The sequence below is a fragment of the Sorex araneus genome, chromosome 5 (assembly GCF_027595985.1).
Source record: "Sorex araneus isolate mSorAra2 chromosome 5, mSorAra2.pri, whole genome shotgun sequence".
NCBI classification, from domain to species: Eukaryota; Metazoa; Chordata; class Mammalia; order Eulipotyphla; family Soricidae; genus Sorex; species Sorex araneus.
Window position 1 is genome coordinate 101670758 of NC_073306.1, and position 18939 is coordinate 101689696.

Consider the following 18939-nt stretch of genomic DNA (forward strand, 5'->3'; position numbering starts at 1 on the left):
CTGAGCATCACTGGGTGTGGCCTAAAAAGCCCTCACTCCCCTGCAAATAAAATAAAGTAAAAATAAGATATAATTCACAGAAGATCTACAAACAGATGAACTATAGTACCTATGGTTTAAATTAACAAAAAAATAATAGATATCCCACATTAAATTAAAAAATTAAATTAAAATTAAATTAAAAATTAAATTTAAAAATTAAATTAAAAAAATTCTATAAATTCTTTTTCAGTGTGCTTGGCACATTTGCAAGAGTTGACCATATATGAACTTCAAGGGCAAACTCCCTAGAGACATAAAACTGTGTCAACCAAATTTTCTAACCACAAAGAAATAAACAAATAATTTAAAAGGGAAAGTTTATGACAGCAACAGAAAATCTCAACCACTTGAAGACTTAAAATCTTTCTGACATATTCATCTATGAAATTTTCTTTACAAATAGAAAATGTCTTAAAAGTACACATATCTATCTCATCTTTATTAAGAATTAAAAACTATAGAAGTAATATAAATATAGAATTTAGATCATACTAATTGTGAGAATAATTAGAAAAGTAAATAATTAAGTATTCGGTATGTGATTCTGGGCAAATTACTCAATTTCTCTGTCTCTATATTTTCTTATCAACAAACTGGGGATAATTACCTCCTTCAATGGTCTGTTAATGAAGATTAAATTGGAAAATCCTTGCAAAATATTTGAATCATTATACTTGACATTAAGAGAATATTCAATATCTGATATATTATTATTGCCATTATTTAAAATTATGCCACTGAGTTTATAATATAGAAAAAACCTTATGATACACTATTAAGAGGAAAGAACAGATAGTAATCCTAAATAAAAGCTACTTAAAAGAAAGACATGAAACTAAAGAGAAAACAAAAAAACAACCTGGCACTCCTCATTCTCTTACATTAAGTACCATCCTAGCACAATAACACATCTAAAGCATAGGTGACTTTTAGAAAGTTGTGAAAATACTATTTTTAAGAAAACTTAAACATGTAAATTTTGCATAATACATGAAGCAATTTTATTAAAACTCTTACAAAGTCATTTGCTCTAGAATCCTTTGCTCTAGAGTCATCTCTTATAGACAGTATCTGCTTAAACTGTCCTTTCACTCTTTTAAGATCCTGCATCTTTTCCTTTCAGGGCCATCTTCATCCCCTCTTACAAGGCTAGCCACTGCTTTCTGCTTCTCTTACTTGTATTTCCACCCATTATTCTCTTCACTCATTAGATGGATCTTCTTCGGGACCCATACTCTTTGGGTGGGCGGGGAAGAATATGGAAGGGCTAATTGACATGTTAACACTTAAAGTTTTCAAGTGCACAAATCAGTGGTTTATTTTCATTTTTGCAGTAGTGAGGGGCCACCCCCAAAGTGCCCAAGGGGATGAGGCCACTCCTGGAAATAACAATACTCAGTTGGTTGGACTGGCCTCCAACACGGGGCCTCATACACATAAGACAAGGGGGGTATGAGGCTTGCTCTCCCACTTTGAGCTCTCTCTCTCTGGTGCCCAATTTACTGTCTGAATAAAAAAAATATATATTCAAAATTATACAACCATTATACAACTATTTAATCACAGAACAATCTCTTCATTCCCCTGTCCCCCCAAAAAACCCTATATCCATCGGAAATCACTCCCCTATTTTCCTCTCTCCAGCTCTGGAAACCAACAATCTACTTTCTTATCTTTAAGGAATAGTCTATTTTGGACATTTCACATTAAGAATCATATAATGTCGATACTGTTGTTGACTATCTTCTATTTAATACATTTTCAATTCACCACCGAGATTGTTTTAAATTTATTCATTTTTTATAGCTTATAACATTACTAGAAGTATCCTATAATTTTTTAGGGGTAGGCTTCCAAGCAGTGCTCAAGGAGCCTGAGGATCATATTTGGCTCTGCACAGCCAACTGCACTGGGTACTTCAATGCTAGGGACCCATGATGCTTTACTTCTAAGGCCCTGGGTGGTGCTCAGGGATGCAGTATCAGGGACTGGGCTTAGGTCCTCGTGCATACAAGGTATGTACCTTCACTCCTGATTGACATCCCTAATCTCCAAATATTCTATGTTATTTTTTAAAAGTAATAAATACACACACACGCGCTCACACACACACACATATATATATGTATATATGTATACATATATATATAACCCTTGGTTACTAATTCTGATTCCAAAATACATTTAATAAAAATTGAATTTTAATGATCATAAGTTGTTTCTCAGAACCATGTATTTATATTGAGACTATCAAGTTTTTATTTTTCACTCAAGAGCTTATAAAAACAATAATCTAATAGTATCTTGCTAAATATCAGACTCAGAAATTGAACCACATAGAGAGCAAGCTGTGGACTCTCTGAGCCACACAATTTTATTTCAGGTAGACGATGAATAATTCTTGGCTTTGAAATTTTGAGTGTTCACTGGGAATACTACTTATGGGAACTGAAATAAGAAATTTAAAGAGATTGCTTGGAGATACATCAATGAAATGTATAGTAGCAATCAACTGTAGTTAAGGTAACTATAATTGTTACAGAATTATAATTAACTTGTATTAAGACAGTACAATTAAAGTAATAAACTTGTACTAATATAGTACAGTTCAACTTTGCACTAAGTCATGATTATATTTGTATGTATGCTATGTGTTTGTGTACTTGAAAATTTCTAATACATAAATATTGATGCACACTCAATTCACAAATCTAACATTTAAATTATACCTGGGAAGCAGATTCAACACACTTTCAATTAGAAGGGAGATAGCTCAATAAAAGCTAATTAAATCCAACAGTTGTGATATATGTGTATATATTCCCAACATATGTAACACTTTGATAATTGCTTTAAATTAACAATTAAGTAAGGCAACAAAAGATTCTGCACAAGGATTCTGGAGGATCTAAAGTCCTTATATGGGTGATGAGTAGCTGAGGGAAGATCAGGAAGCTTTATCAAGAATTACTAATTTAAATACTGGTCAAGTCTTTAAAGAGATTTCAAAGTTTTAAGAGTACATAAGAGAAAGCTAATATTAGGTACATATAGATAAGAGGAGCTCAAAAATCTGTCCTTGGGCTGTTGTGATAGTCAGGCTTGCACTGGCTGACGCAGGTTCAATTCCCAGCAGCCTATATGGTCCACTGAACCCTGTCAGGAAAGTAGAGGCAGAAGCAAGCACTCCTGGGTGTGGCCCCCAAGCCCCAAAAATGTTAATACAAAACAAAACTATCCTCATGAAGAAAAGTTTCTATTCTGTTCTGTAGTAAATTATTTATTGAAAACATCCTTTAGATCATAAATGTCTTAGCAAGACATTTCACGGAAAAGTGAAGGCGGGATTATCTGTACACAAAATTTATTCTCACACTTCTCTGTGCGAGAATAAATTTTCTTTTCATGATTTAAATTAATGCCTGTCTGCATATTTTGAGGACTCTTCAAATGACAGTAAGTACCTTTGCTGCTCCTGAAACTTTCTTTAAATTCTAAGCAACTACCCTACTCATGGACAATATTATTTTGGAACTTCCAGTCTCAGTTCCCTTGACTTTTATTTTTGGTTGAATCACTGAGTTACAAAGTTATAAAGTTATTCATGGCTGAGTTTCAGGTGTACAATTCCCCAATACCAGTCCCTCTACATCCCTCTACCAATGTCCCCAGCTCAAAGAAAGTAATGTCTCAATAGGCCGATCACACAAAATCCTACACAGTGTACTCTCAGGAAACCAAATGCAACAAAACCTGCTAAACATAAGGTGGAGAAATAAGCCACTAGAAAAAATTCCTTCTCCATTCTTCCCAGATAAAATTGTCACACTATGAGACATTCCAGGTCGCATGTCATAAAAGAGTTCTCTGACTTACCTCAAGTGACTAATTAAAAAATAATAGGATTTGGATTATTCTATGGGTTCATTGTTGAGTTTTGTTTGATTGACACAAAGGGAAACAATTGTCCTTCCATAAAGTTTATTTTTTTAAATAATTAGTTACCAAATTTAGCTCTGGCTCCATCACTAAAACGTCTATTATCTCTCCATGTTATTGATGTTAGGCCAAATTCATCTCTATTCAGAGTGTACAAGTATAGATGTCTTAATAAAAGGGGGAACTGGTGAACCTGTACTGAAAAGAAGGAGAATATGTATAATAAAATGGAAGCACATAGCTTCATGAATGTTATTAAAGTATATGTACATACATATATATATAATAGCCTTGGTCATAATATATGAAAGATAAAAGGAGGAGTAGAAAGCAGTTAAGAAATTGTTCATTAGAATCAATGAAATATTCTGTATTGCTTGTTTTGGCATATTTCTATCTGTACAAGATAGATCTGGCAGCACTTCTCATGATAGCCAATAACTGAAAACCTATCAGTTAGGAAGGATGAATATATTAACAAACTGAGGCCTATGTACACAATGAAATGCTACACTATTAAAAAAGGACAAGCTACTAGTAAGACTGCTAGGAATGAATCTTACAGACATCATATTAAGAGGAAGAAGTCAGGCTCAAAATAAATTTTATTTGTATAAAATTTCAAAAGCAGGAAAAACTAATCTGCCATGTTCGAGTCAGGAGAGTAATTTCCTTGGTTGGGTGGTGTCTGGGTTAAGACATCAAGACGTGTAGCAGCCAGTGTTCTTTCCTTACATTATGTGCTTTCTATGTGAGTGTGTTGAGTTTATGACAAAAAATTAAGTTATATATATTCTCATGATTTGTATTTCTTTAAGATATACTTCATAAAAATGTTTTAAATGAATTATGGACCTCAACACATATCAAATAAGACTGTAGGCTATAAGTGTTTTGGGTTTTTATAATACATATCCATAATTGACAGTCACTGAATCAAATTGTCCCCATCTAGTGAGTTGTGTATAGGTGTCAACCTCTGTTAGCCCAGAAGGAACAGTTATTTTTTTGTAGGACTTTTCAAATTGTGACAGTATTTAAAATTAAAATTTAAGTAAATTATACTAAAATAAAGGTTTGATACTTACATTTCTTTCAAATATTTTGTTGCACTTAATATTATAAAAACTTTGTGAGGTTATTTAGCCAATTTTATGTATATGGTAGAAATGTTTTGTAATAGAAAACTAATGTGCCATCACTCCCGGTTCCATGCTTATTTATACTGGCAGCCTGAAACTGGTTATGGTAGACTTATTTACACCATTGAAATTGGCAATCACTCACATTAGGGCTCGCTTTTTTAAATTTTGCTGCATATCCTAAGAAAACGATTTAAAGAAGTGACAAAGCAGATTAAATTTGAAAGTGTATTTATGTGTAGCTGCTGCATTGTACATATTGTGTTCAAGGAAATATCCTTGAAATTTTAAAGCTGTTACCTGGTGTAGCAAACAAATCATTCACATATTTGATAAATACAAAAGTTCTCACATATATCTTTGTGGTTCATTTTTCTTATTAACATGAACGACAATATCAACCAGCATTTATTAGAATTATATCTACATAAATTGTATCATAGGCAGACCATGAAAAATAAGTTCAACAAATACCAACAATAGTCTGTGAATCCATTTGGCGAAATGGAGTTTGCCATAGAGTATTATATATATAGTTTATTACTTGTTGTAAATTGTATGCTACCCAAGTTTTGTCAGTAAAATTTATAATCAACTTATGTATGTACATAAATGCATCTTTTCCCTCTAGCTACAGCTCCCCCAGAGAGCTGGTTAATTTACGAACACGCTTCTGTCTATATCCCTTCTATGTGTAAAACTTTATAACATTCTATTACGATTTAAAAAACAAGCGACCAAATAAGGTGGGAGCCACTACAAGGAATGAGCTTCAGTATAAAGTAAAAGTAACTGTGCTTTTAGAGTCTTACTATTTAAAGTTGTTGTTCTCAGATCAGCAATATTGACATCAGTGGAGAGCTTATAAGAAATGTATAATTTCTCATTTGTGTAATATAAAATAACATAATATGAGACTAACACCCAAGGACAGTAGAGAGGGCCAGAAGGATTGCTCCACAGTTGGAAGCCTGCCTCATACACTGGGTGAGAAGGCAGTTGAGATAAAGAAGGGATCTCTAAGTCAATGATGGCTGGAGGGATGGCTCGGAAAGGAAATGTGTGCTGAAAGTAGACAAAGGACCAAGCATGATGTCCTCTCAGTATCTGTATTGCAAACCATAATGCCCAAAATAGAGAGAGAGAGTAAAAAGGAATATGCATGCCATAGAGGCAGGGGCTGGGGTGGGGTGGAGGTTGTGGGAGAGATACTGGGGACATTGGTGGTGGAAAATATACACTGGTGGAAGGATACAAATGATCATTGTATGGCTGAAAGTCAATCATGACAGCTTTATAAATGTATCTCACGTGATTCAATAGAAAAAATGAAATGTATAATCTCTGGTTTTCTCTAAGTACTTCTGAACCAGAAACTTCATTTGATTTGTATGTAAATAAACATTTGAGAAACCCTAGTTTAAAAGCAAACTCTTTGATATGAACCAAATTTATATAATCATTTCAAAATTAGAATCATGTTAGGGGCAACCAAATAATTTGTGATATATAAGTATCCAGTATTTTCTTACACCTTCATAAAACTGGGGGAAAGAGCCAGAGAGATAGCTCAAAAAGCTGGCATGCGTGTTTTACATGTGGGAGTCCTGGGTTTAATCCCTGCAACCTCATGATCCCCTGAATGACTCATAAACACAAAGAATGACTCCCCAAGTTGGGTAAAGCCCTGAGCTGGTCCTAAAACAAAAATGGACCAAGCGAAAAAATCCTAGGGATAAAACAATTCTACCTCTAAACCCAAAAGCACACTTGTCTTGTAATATACATTTGTACAATATATTTGTAAAAGAGAAACTGCTACTAGGAAAATAAAGTCTAATGTAGTCACTTGGGTTATTAATTTTAAAAAGTGCTAAAGAAAGAAAAGAATTCCCAGTAATAGCTTTTCTCCATGCATGTAATGAATAGGACAAGTTGCCAAAGACTTGGTTCCAAAAATCCAAAGCAGGGCATCATGTGCCACATGACAAAGTGTGGCAGCTGGGGAGAGGAGTGTGATGAAACACTTCCCAGAGATATAATTTAGGCCAGAGTAGTTATCAAGTGCTGAGGGTGGAAGAGGGAAATTGTAGGGCTTATGCTTACCCTATCAATGTATCAGTCTGCAGTGCAAGACAGAAAGAAGAGAGGAGGCCAGCATGTGGAAAATACTCAATATCAGAGTTAGCTGAAATGATGGAAGGAATGTATCACAAGTTGGGAAACGGAAAGCAAAAATGTTCTACTGGCAATAATATTCTCCTGAAATATTTTTGAGTACTCTGGTTGAAAATATAGGAGTTGCTTTGAGAAGTAATGGTCTATTTGGAAAACATGTTAGATATAAACATAGAGTCTGAAGAGAAATGAGAGCTACAAATCTCCAAGAGGATTTTAATACTAGTTAGTAAGAGAAACTGAAACAATGAAATAATCTAAGCAAATCTTGCAAACCTAAAGGTAATTGCGACTAGCCCTGGAGAGATCACCACATCTGTTGTTAGCCAAGAAAAACATTACTTTAACTTTCCCTCAAATTACTCCAGTAAATTTAGGGGGAAATGATAGCTACTCTAATGTATCACAACATTTTTCCTTGAGATACTCTAGAAGGCTAAGACGAGAATTAATCATTATTGTGGGCTTCTCATGTGTTCTACACATGGGTGGTTTTATAACATCTGCATAATTCACCAAGAGAAGCCATATTGTCCTCATTCTACAGATGAGCAAAATGAGGTCCAACGAAGAACTTATGCAAGTTACACAGTTAATCAAAAGTCAGAGCTCCATGGACAAAATGAAAAAGCCTCAAGTGTTATTAAAATAGATTGTTGAAAAAAGACCGCTTGTAAGGGATCAGAGCAGGGGATGGTTGTATTGAGTCAGAGCAAATGATTATTCTCTACAGGTGTCACTGCAGATAAGTGAGGGGGTATTCTAGTACCTACCGTATCTTTATTTTGCTGGTACTTTTTGTCATCCATTGCTGGGTGTACTTTAGGTTTCAGATTTATTTATACTAGTTGTAATGTTGGCTAAGTTGATGAGTTAAAAGACTGACACTCTGCTGGCAGTGTTACATAATAGAGTCCAGCCCTGGGCTGGGACTTGGAAACCTGGATTCAGTTCCTGCTGTGTCACTTATTAACTATGAAAGTGGGTGAGTTACATTATGTCTCTGGGTGGCATTTTTTTTTTACCTCCATGAAGTTTTTACTAAGTATCCTCAGGACCTTTCTGACTCAACTCTCCATGGCTTACTATTTAAGATTATGATTTCTGTTAAAATATATTACAAATAACCCAAAGATTTAGCATTTGTCCAAACAACCCTACTACCTACTTCAGGTTACTTTAAAAATAAAATGCTCACAAGAATCGCTAATTTAATTTCCATATTGTCACCAAATGAAAAGTGTTGGAGTAACCTGGAATGAAATAAAGGAGTTTCCCCCACCTAAGAGTTTATTTAAAACAATTATTATTAAAGTTCTTAGGGATATATGCATGTAAATCAAAGTAGGGCCTCTATTATAATTAATATATATCCCTTTTTTGTCTTTGTACAACCAAAATTTATAATAAATATTAGCTGTAATAGTAAGGAGTTTCACATGCAGTAGGAGCATAATAAGTGCTTGTTATTGTCATTATTACAGAGTTCAAGGGGGGTTTTCACAACGATTGAGTAACAATTCAGAGAAAATTTATCCACAGAAGGATGGAAGTCAAGAAAGTATCCTCATCAGCATGAGGAACTTGCCATTCTAATAAGTAAAGTCAGGTGCAAACAGAGACACATAATTACTTCTGGAGCTACTGGCATCTCTTTCCTTATAAAACTTTCTAATTCTCCCCGCGGTACATAAAATCATAACAGGGACATGCTGAAGTACTTGACCCTAGAGCTGGCGGGTGTGAGAAGCTAGGGATAACCTAGGCATCTGGAAAGCTGTCATATCCGCAGTTCATTTCAGTGTCTTTATTTTCCATTTTTGTCTGCTGTGCACCAGAAACATAAGATTCTAGGAAGAGGGGTAAGTGATTTTACTTTGCTTCTAAACAAAAAAAAACCTCTATACAAATTTGATACTAATATATAAATAACCAATCTATACACATCCACTTGCATGACTATCTATGTCCTCTCTACAAAAACATTCTTTTTTCCCTTCCTTTTCTCCACAACTCTCACACACTCTCTCCTCATTTCCTGCCCTTTCTACATACTCCACTTTCTATGACTTAATTTTCTTTCCCTCTTTAAGTTTTGTTTCTGTATTGTGAGGCTGGTAAATGTGGGGGTGGGGGTGGGCCCGGGGCGGAGGGGTGTATGAAAGATGAACACAAGAATCAAATTCAAATCACCTATACTTTTTGAATCCTATTACAAGAAGCTAGTGAGGTCTTAAAAAAGATACTGGCTTCCTAAAAGTAAGATCAACTTAACAATGATATTTGTTGATTAGCATTCCAAATGTTTACAGACATGCTTTGAGATAATTCAAGTGTACTAATAGAAAAAATAAATGACTGTTAGTTTATTATTACTGACACCATGGTAAGTCTAAGGTTTTTGTTGTTTGTCTTTGTTTGATTTTGGTCACACCCGACAGTTCTGACTTACTCCTAGCTCTGTATTCAGGGGTCATTCCTGGTGGGACTCACGGGATCATATGGGGTGTCAGGAATAGAACCCAGGTCAACAGTGGGCAAGGCAAGTGCCCTGCCCACTATCTTATCTCTCCCTGCTAAGTTCTCTTTTAGTGTTAATATACTATAGCGAGAACATAATTTTACACTTTCTAGTATGTAAGTTTATAGCAGCGACATTGATATTTCGTGATAACCATTATCACAGTTAATCAAATGTCAGTTGATAGCGAGGTTTTAGCAAGCAATATAATAGTGCTCTTATAATTTAGCTTGTGATGATATATGATATAAAAACTTTATTTAAAAAAAGCTGTTATAGGATAACTCATAACATTCTTTTGGCTATTGAAAGTCTTAACTAATTAAATGTATAGGGGGCTTGTTAGCTTGGGTTGGTGTTATCAATACATTTTTAAAAAGCAATATATTAAGGACTTTTTTAGGATCTGTTCCTTATTTCATTATTATTACCCCTCCCCCCTTTTTAAAATAAAAATACTCCTTGGAAGGAGTAACATTTGCTTAAATGATTCTGCCAAACGTAGGGAACAGAGAGAAAAGAGGATTGTCAATCCAGACAAAAACCAAAAATGAGCTGATGAATCTTTAAATATTGGACATTTTCAGAACTTTAGTTGGGATTTATCTATAATGTATCAAAATCTACCTACACAGCACATTTTAAACTGAAGTTCCAAAAGGAACCCATGCTTTTAAGCATCATGCCAAATTGTAAAGCTTTAAAAAAAAAGATGCTATGCAGATTCAAACAGCTCACAATTTTGTTACAATGCTTTTGAAGCAATAATGCTTCTGAGTTTTATATACAGTAATTCAGTGGTTCTAGATGACTGCACAAGCACTCCCATTTGGGTTAAATTATAATTTTTGTCTTTTCTTAAAGTCTCACTCATTTATCATTTATCCAGACAAAAATATGTACTTAGGAAAAATTTTCCACACATACATGGAATTGTAAAGTAATCCCACAGAGTGGAAAATGCTGAACTCATAAATGTAACATAGACTAACATCCCAATTCAATCTTTTGGCATGTGTGATCTTGATTTATTCGCTAATCTTTCACACATGAATATTTAATATACTCCCTTTTGAATCTGTTTATGAAATCCTTAAAAACAGCGATCGCTGCCTTTCTCCCTTCCCCATAAAACCACCAGCCCAGCAGCACCACGATGCAGGGGTCCAGTTTGGCACTCCTAGGCCTAGTAACATTGGGAGTATATCAGTGTGCTGCTAGTAGCATTGGGATGTATACTCTGAACCCCATCCAAAAAAATGTTATCTCAGGATAAAAATTTTCTTGAGTGTTTGACAGTACATGCTAGAAAATACGAATGAATATGTATTATTGTCACTGTTTTAGTTATGAGAATGGAATTAATTTCTTTGCAATAGCTGGACCATTGAATGTTACATAATCAGTAATTACCAAATTATCTTAGGGAGGTCATATTTTTTGGCTCCAGTTTCCCTACTTGAGAAGGCCTTTCAACAAGAGTTTTAGGTTTTAGAGTAGGATGTAATAAAAAAAATTCACTTTTCTGACTTATTAGACGCAGGAACTAAATATACCATCTAACCACTCTAAATGTCTAATTCCTTGTTACCTGGAAATCAAGAGAGAGGTTTAACTTCACAGAAATTTTTTTTTGAGGACACACATTACCCTAACTCTGGTTCATAATAAAAAAAAATAACTATTATATTAAAAGTTTTCCAGTGACAGAGTGCTAAAATTAGGGAGTAAATCCTTAGTTATCAGTAGTGACTGATATTTAAGATCCTCAATATCCTTAACTATTCTAGATCCACTCTAACCCCCAATGCCCCCTCCCCCCAAATTTTTACAAAGGACAGAGTAATTTAATGACCATGTTTCTTTGTGTCATTTTATACAGAATAAATAGGACATAAGAATCATTAATTTGTGACGGTTATACTTGGGCCCATAAAAATGACAAAGACAAACTGTTTCAAGACAAATGACTAGGGAATGTGTTCTGAAATGCATGCTCAGATGTAGACACAAAATATCACAAATATGCGGTCATAGGTTAGCACAAAGACACTGACCTCACTTACAGGAAGTGAAGAATAGAGCACCCTGCTGAGAGCTGTACTTACCTATTCGGAAGAGAGAAAGACCATCAGTCCTGCAGCTTATCAGGAGTGGATGGGAATCACTGACAATTTCGGCGGACATGTTTTCTTTTCTCCCTGACCATAAAGGACAGAATCTGCTTAACTTTCACTAAGTGCCTGTGCTAAAGTACGGTTGGGTCAAATATATCCCGAAATAGCTAGGTTAACATTTTGTAGCATTTGTGAAAATATGTTTCTGAGCATTTGTGGATGATCCAAAAAAAGAAAAAAGAATTTGGCCTTAAGTCCTTGGATGAGAAGAATGAAAACTATACAGACAAGAAGTCACAGATATGGACAAGCTATTTCTACAAAATAGCATTTTTAGAAAATATCATAACTAAAAGACCGAATGATTCTTTTTTCCTATTAAATTGTAATAGCAGAGCTAATGCATTACTTTATGAAGCTAATTGCACTATGTAAGGTTCTACTCTTATCTCTACAAACACACATAATCTTTCATGTATGTCTACACTACCCTCAAAATTTGGGGGGGGGAAATGAAAGGGCAATTTTTAGGAGAATACGAACTGGGCTTTTCTTATTTCCTAAGCCTCTCACACTGAGATGAACTAGCTTTAGTTTCTTTTATCTATTATGCTCAAATATGATCAGGAATCTCAGAGGAATCTTAATGTCATGATCTACACTTCCCTTCACCTGCAGGACAGTGCGCAGGCATTAGAGTTATACAGAAACGAACTTGTATGTATTTTCTAGCAAATAGTGACTCCCAAGCCTCTACACGGTTAATTGTAATGAAATATGATTTCAAGTTTCTAAAGAGTGTTTGTAAACAAACTTATCAGCGCATGTTTAGAAAAACTCAGAGCTTGCCTCAAGCAGACAAACATAGCCTATTTATATCTACTGATAAGCGAGAAGACAGCACCAAGTTTTGCAGTTTAGAGAGGATACCCTACACAGTGTAGGTTTGTATTGTACCATTTGGGGTTGGGGGAGCCCCAAAGTAGCAAAACCTCAAGCTGAGCATCTGGCGAGGGTTCAATAGAGCCTTGTGACTAGCACAGGTTGGGGGAAGTTCAAAGTCAAAGAAATGTTTCTGGTCCTACCTTTCTATCTTCCTAGTGCTGGGTGATTCTGTGTACATGTCAACCTTCATGCACCCCCCCGGCCCCCCAACAAATGTGTACAGTCAGCTCGAAAGGCACAGCTTGTGTGCTGACGTGCAAAGCCAAGTCAAAACCTTGCGCTGGGCGCTCCCCTCTAACTTTTTGGCTTGTCCAAGTCTAAATATTGACATTGCTCCTCAGTTGAGATGTTTGATACTGCTGAGGAAAGAAACTGCGGCAAGTAGGAGCAGAACCCAAAGAAGTATTTTTACATAGTTATGCCTTCCACTTTCTCTTCGGGAGGGGCCACTCTTCCCTGGTCTGGAGCTTTCCCCCTCCCCACCCCCTTTGTACTCCCTGAAAGCCGAGCAGACAAAGACAAGGTAAGTTTTGCAAGCCCCTCATGGCAGCTGCTACTGTTGTCACAGCAACTCACAACAGACTCCATAGACACGGGATTGGGGGTGGGGATCGCCACACTGTGGGCAGACCTGTCCACCCTCATGGGGGTGCAAAGCGCTAAAGGGGTTCGAGTATCCACCCTTCTCGGGTCACCATGTTCCCCACCACTCTTCTTCCAAGGGGGAAATAACCCTCCTGACAGCACGGCATCACCCCTCCCTTGCACAGAGAGCCTGCTAAGAGTGCCTGTTGTGCATTTGCTCAGCTCCAAGTTAGGGGTGCGGCTGTGCGGGCGCTCTTAGGAATCTCTTCTGCTAGCCTCAGATAGGAGACAGGGAGGGGAGGGCGGCTCCTAAAGCAGCTCAGTCCCCTAACTCTCCCTTGGGACTCTGCTGGCCGCGTGGCGCAGCCCGGGGGGACCCCCTATCCCGGCCCGCAGAAGCCACCCGCTGGGGCTGGGGCCGGGCGGTGGCGGGTGGGGGGCTCCGCGGCGGCTGCTTGCTTGCAGAAGTTTCATACCACAGCGCACTCACGACACAGAACCTACCCTGGAACCGAGCGAGACGCGAGCTCTCTCCGCCTTCAAGAGCTGGGGGGTAAGGGGGGCCCCCCCGCCTCTCAGCAGCAGCCACGACTGCGCGCGGTCGCGGGTGTGCCGAGCCCCTGCGCGCGGCGTGCCGCCCGCCGCCCAACTTTGCACAAAGACAGCATGGCACTGCCTCGCCTAGCGGGCTCGCCCGCCGCCGCCGCCGCCGCCGCCGCCGCCGCCGCCGCCGCCGCGGGTCGCTGTCCGGGCGACAGGTCCCGGTCTCTTTCCACGCCACCCCTCCCCTGCAGCAGCACACCCCCCTCCTCGTCCTGCCCCTACCCCGCTCCCGGACGCCGGCCGGGCAGAAGCGAGCGCCCCGCACCGAGCTCCGCCGCCGCCGCCGGGGCTGGGAGGCTCGCACTGTGACGTTAGCAACCCTCGCTGCTATTTATATCCACACGATTGGATTTCATTCATGAAACCGGGGCCTGGTGTGTCTGGGCGCCGGGGCGCGGGTGGCAGAGGTGCCTCAGCATTGCGCAGACCTCGGGGCGGTGGTGGTGGTGGGGGGGCGCCCCGGCTCGGAGACGGATCACCCGGGATCCGCACGCGCAGGGCTCGGGAGACCCTGGCCCCGCTCCCCGACGGCCCTGAGGTGGGGTGGGGGGAAGGGTCAGGGCCATCAGGGCCCCCCACCCCCTTTCCCCAGCCTCCCACCCATTCCCCTGCAACTGCTGGCCCTTGGTCCCAGGCTCTGGAAAAGTAAGTTGGGCCACTAACCGGCTGGGCAGCATGGCTCTCTTCCCCCCGGGAGCTGACCGGCCGCGGACGCGGAGGGAGGACATTGGCTTTTGTTTCCAAACCGAGCCCAGCTGCTGACTAAGGGCTGCGTTGGCCCTGCCTCCTCCTCCCCTGGGCGGCTGCACGTGCTGGCGCGCTCCCCCCACCGGGTTACCTTGCTCGGTGCCTGGGCTCTGGAGGTCCCCGCAGGGGGGCGCTGAGACGTCCCACTGCCCACCCTCCTTCCCACCCCCCCACCCCCCGCCCACCTCCTCTCCAGCCCTAGTCCAGGGGCGATTTACAACCTCCCGCCAGAGGCTGAACGAGGAAGTGAAATTGACTTGGGGCTGTTCCCCAGTTGTCAGGATTCGTGGTCGCCCCTGACCCCATTCCTCTGCACTCTTGGAGTTGACAGAGATCTGGGAAGACGGGATCTGGGATCACTGCCGTGCTTGCAAGCAACAAATACGCACTGAATGCCTACAGTGGTAGTCGCCTTGTCAAGATCTGTGCGGGTGACAGAGAACGCAATCGACCCGGTTTCTGACCCTCCAGGAGCTTTCAGTCCCGCCTGCTACAACTGTTTGATTCCCGCCCCCACCTCCACCCCTCACCCCCGCTCCCCAGCACAGCGCGCGCAGACACACACACACACACACACACACACACGCACGCACGCACGCACGCACGCAGGCTTTAGAGAGAGATAGCTAGAGTCTAAAAACATTCAAATACACAGCTAACCTTAAGGCTACCCTAGGAGCTTTGTTCATTTAGCAAACCTTTGTGGAGCCGACTTGTACCAAGAACTAGGATGGGACTGGAATACAATGTGTCACTAGCCCTCTAGAAGTTCCCAAGGAAGGAGTTCTAGAGGAATTGACAGACCGCAGGAAACCTATGTTTCATCAAGGGTGATTGCTTTTTGGTATTCTCCTGCCTGCCCCTTGCCCAAACACAAGAAGAAGAAGAAGAAGAAAACCCCAAACTAACAAACTCTCCTCTGTCATTTTGATTCTTCCAAGACATCATCATCAGTTTCACAGTTGGAATACAAACTATTCTTTCCTAGCATCTCCAGATGAAATTAGTCCATTGGGTATTCTGCCTCTTCCCTACTAGTTTATATATCCTCCAGAGGTTAAAGTTCTAAATCTCCCAGAAACCAGCATGCAGAGAAATTCAATAGTTTCCACCCCCCCCCCCACAGGTATATAGGCTACCTGCTTTAAGTTTAATTCTTCACTGAATTGTTTTTGGAATCAGAATTAATCAGTCCCTAATTATTTATACCAGAAGAGATGATTAAGTATGGCGTCAGTGTTCTAAGAACTTCAAGACAGATACACTTGGCATGAAACTGACTTTCCTTAGTCTATTTAATAGTGATTTCATTTTGAAAGGTTTAATCAATATAATTCTTTTTAGGAACACATTTCTTGGTAAAAGTTAATTAACCCTGCTCACTCCTAGCAATCAGTCCTCTTTATTGCAAACCATTTATTTTCAAACTGGCCTGGGGGCTAAGGAATAGGGTAAACTCAAAAGCAATGGGAATCAGCATGTACCGCAGCCCTCACATGTGGCAAGCAATGGGCTGGGAAGTTTAAAGACATTTTCTCGATTAATCCTCACAGCAATCAGTAAGTTAGATGATCAATATCATAGACCACTTATAAATGAGGACACCAAGTCATGTCAAATAAGTGATTTTATGAGATTTTTGACAGTTGCATTAGAGTTAGGGTAAGCCTATGCCAAGGCCTTATTTTATCATGAATCTGTTTTTGATGTGATGATCTTTCCAGTTTCTTTCATTTTTTTGTTATAGGGAGGTAAATGGCATGTACACACACTCCAGCTACCAATACCAGAGAGGCACCTGGAGAGAGACTCCAGGTGGCAGGATACCCTCCTGATAGTGCCCTCCACCACATACAGGGGGCTGGAGCGATAGGACAGTGAGTAGGGCGTTTGCCTTTCATGCGGCTGCCCTGGGTTTGATTCCTCCGTCCCTCTCAAAGAGCCTGGCCAGCTACCAAGAGTATTCTGCCCACAAGGCAGAGCCTGGCAAGCTCTCCGTGGCGTATTTGATATGCCAAAAACAGTAACAAGAAGTCTCACAATGGAGACGTTACTGGTGCCCGCTCCAGCAAATCGACAAGCAAATGGGATGACAGTGTTATAGTGACAGTGACCACAATACAGGGGCCCATTCTCCATAGGCCTTATAGGAGCTGCTTCATGCATAGGGTGTAAAGAACAAAGAGTTACCACAGGACTATCCTGCAACATGCCTAAATTATGGAAACTGACTGGAAGAATATTCAGGAAAATGTATCTGTATAATCACTCATTCAGATATGGCAGAGGAAAAATTACTGTCTTAGGAAATCCTTCCAAACATGGAAATTGATTTGAGGACGAGGTAGCCACAATGGTGTGAAGTAGTCTTCAAATTCAACACATGAAAGAAACCCTTGACTCTGGAAAACTTGAAAAAAGGAATATGTAGCAAGGAGTATAGACTAAATTTTGGCAATAGGAAAGGAAACAAAAGCAAATAAGCCCCTAAATCACTTCTATATTCTTCTTATAAAGTCATCCACATTTGTATACTAAAATTATGCTTGCTAATAAAACAATACTATTTGCTTTTAATAAATATAAAACTATGTACATAAGCCTAATTAAACTAACAGTGTATTTCAACACTTACAGGGTTTTGCTAAATAAAAGTGGTGTAATATTATTTTTTGGGGGGTTGGTCACATCGGGTAGGACTCAGGAGCTACTCTTGATTCAGTGCTCATTCCTGGTGATATTTGGGGACCATGTAGTGCTGGTGCCTGCGATAAATCAAATTCTGGACCCTTGAGCTGTTTATCTTGCCCCTTCCATAAACTCGTAATAACTTGTTATGGTAGATATCAAAGATTTAGGAGGAGGTTCTCAAACCCCAGTCACGCTGGGTCTGAGCCATGGAGTGGTAAAAGAATTTACTAGAGCAGAGCAAGTTTATTGAAGAGAGATAGCACACTATTTTGACTGACACAGTGGGGGCTTCCAGAGAAAGAGGTCTGTCTGGCTGTCTTAGGGAACACTTTTTATAGCATAACTTTTGGGTGCTTTGGTGGGAAAATTCTTTTTTCTAAAGATTATTTAGTCCGGGAGGGAAATTGCAGGGGACATGTACCAAATTTGGGGAAGAAAGCACATTGTATATAGATCATCCTAAACCAATTGAATAAAAAAGAAATTTGGCATGGTAATTAAAATTGCCATACTTAATAAAACATGTTAATCTGGATCAACTACAAAATGTTCTGAGCCAATCATGTAGTAATAGCCTATTCTGGAAAAGAAGCTGTATGGTCAATTCTAGGAATTTGGGTAACAAAGGTGTATAATGCATGTTTTGCTGGGCCAAACTGATAAGGTAGCTGTGCCTGGCCAGTTCTAGCAACTATGGGGCAGAATAGAGCAATGGTGAGGCTTCTGGTTACAGCTGATTATTTTAGCAAGAAGAGTCTCAGCCTGCTAGGCTTTTGAAATGGAGACTTAAGCTAGGAAATTTGGGGGGCACATTTGCTAGAACACTTCAAATATTTATCAAAGTTACATGTTAATAAAATTATTTCCACAATTCAGACACAGTTCCCTGATCACAAAAGGACTTCCTAATTCTACCTCTTTGTGTTTGCCTCTCGCCACCAATTATTATTCTGTTCTCTAGCACTAGATTATGTGATTTTTCAGATTGATTTTAATGGGACTATGCAGTATCCTATGTTTGGAGATGGAATACATTTCTATCTGATAGCTGCATCAGAATTTATTGATTTATGTATCCATTTCAGGACTGGAGCGATAGCATAGCAGGTAGGGTGTTTGCCTTGCACACGGCCGACACGGGCTCGATTTCTCCATCCCTCTCGAAGAGCCCAACAAGCTACCAAGAGTATCCTGCCTGCATGGCAGAGCCTGGCAAGCTACCCATGCGAGGCATATTCTATATGCCAAAAGCAGTAACAACAAGTTTCACAATGGAGACATACCCGAACAAATGATGAGAAATAGGAGGACATTGCTAGAGTGCTACAGTATCCATTTCAGGATATCTGAGTAGCTCCCAGTATTTTACCATTATTATAATACTTTCATAAATATTTGTCTAGATATTTGTATGAACGTAAATTTTTAT

General features: G+C 39.5%; 1 protein-coding gene across 3 annotated transcripts in view; it reads right to left on the minus strand.

Moving 5' to 3' along the window:
- RHOBTB1 (Rho related BTB domain containing 1) overlaps nt 1-14352 on the minus strand; it is a 72261-nt gene extending 57909 nt beyond the window's left edge. The window contains exon 1 of one of the 3 annotated variants that reach the window (XM_055139163.1): nt 14295-14352. The gene's annotated coding sequence lies outside the window, so the exon portion shown is untranslated. Of the gene's footprint in view, nt 1-13973; nt 14229-14294 lie in introns of those variants that run through there. The other 2 variants (XM_055139162.1, XM_055139164.1) reach the window with 2 other exon arrangements.
- Nucleotides 14353-18939: the final 4587 nt, after the last annotated feature.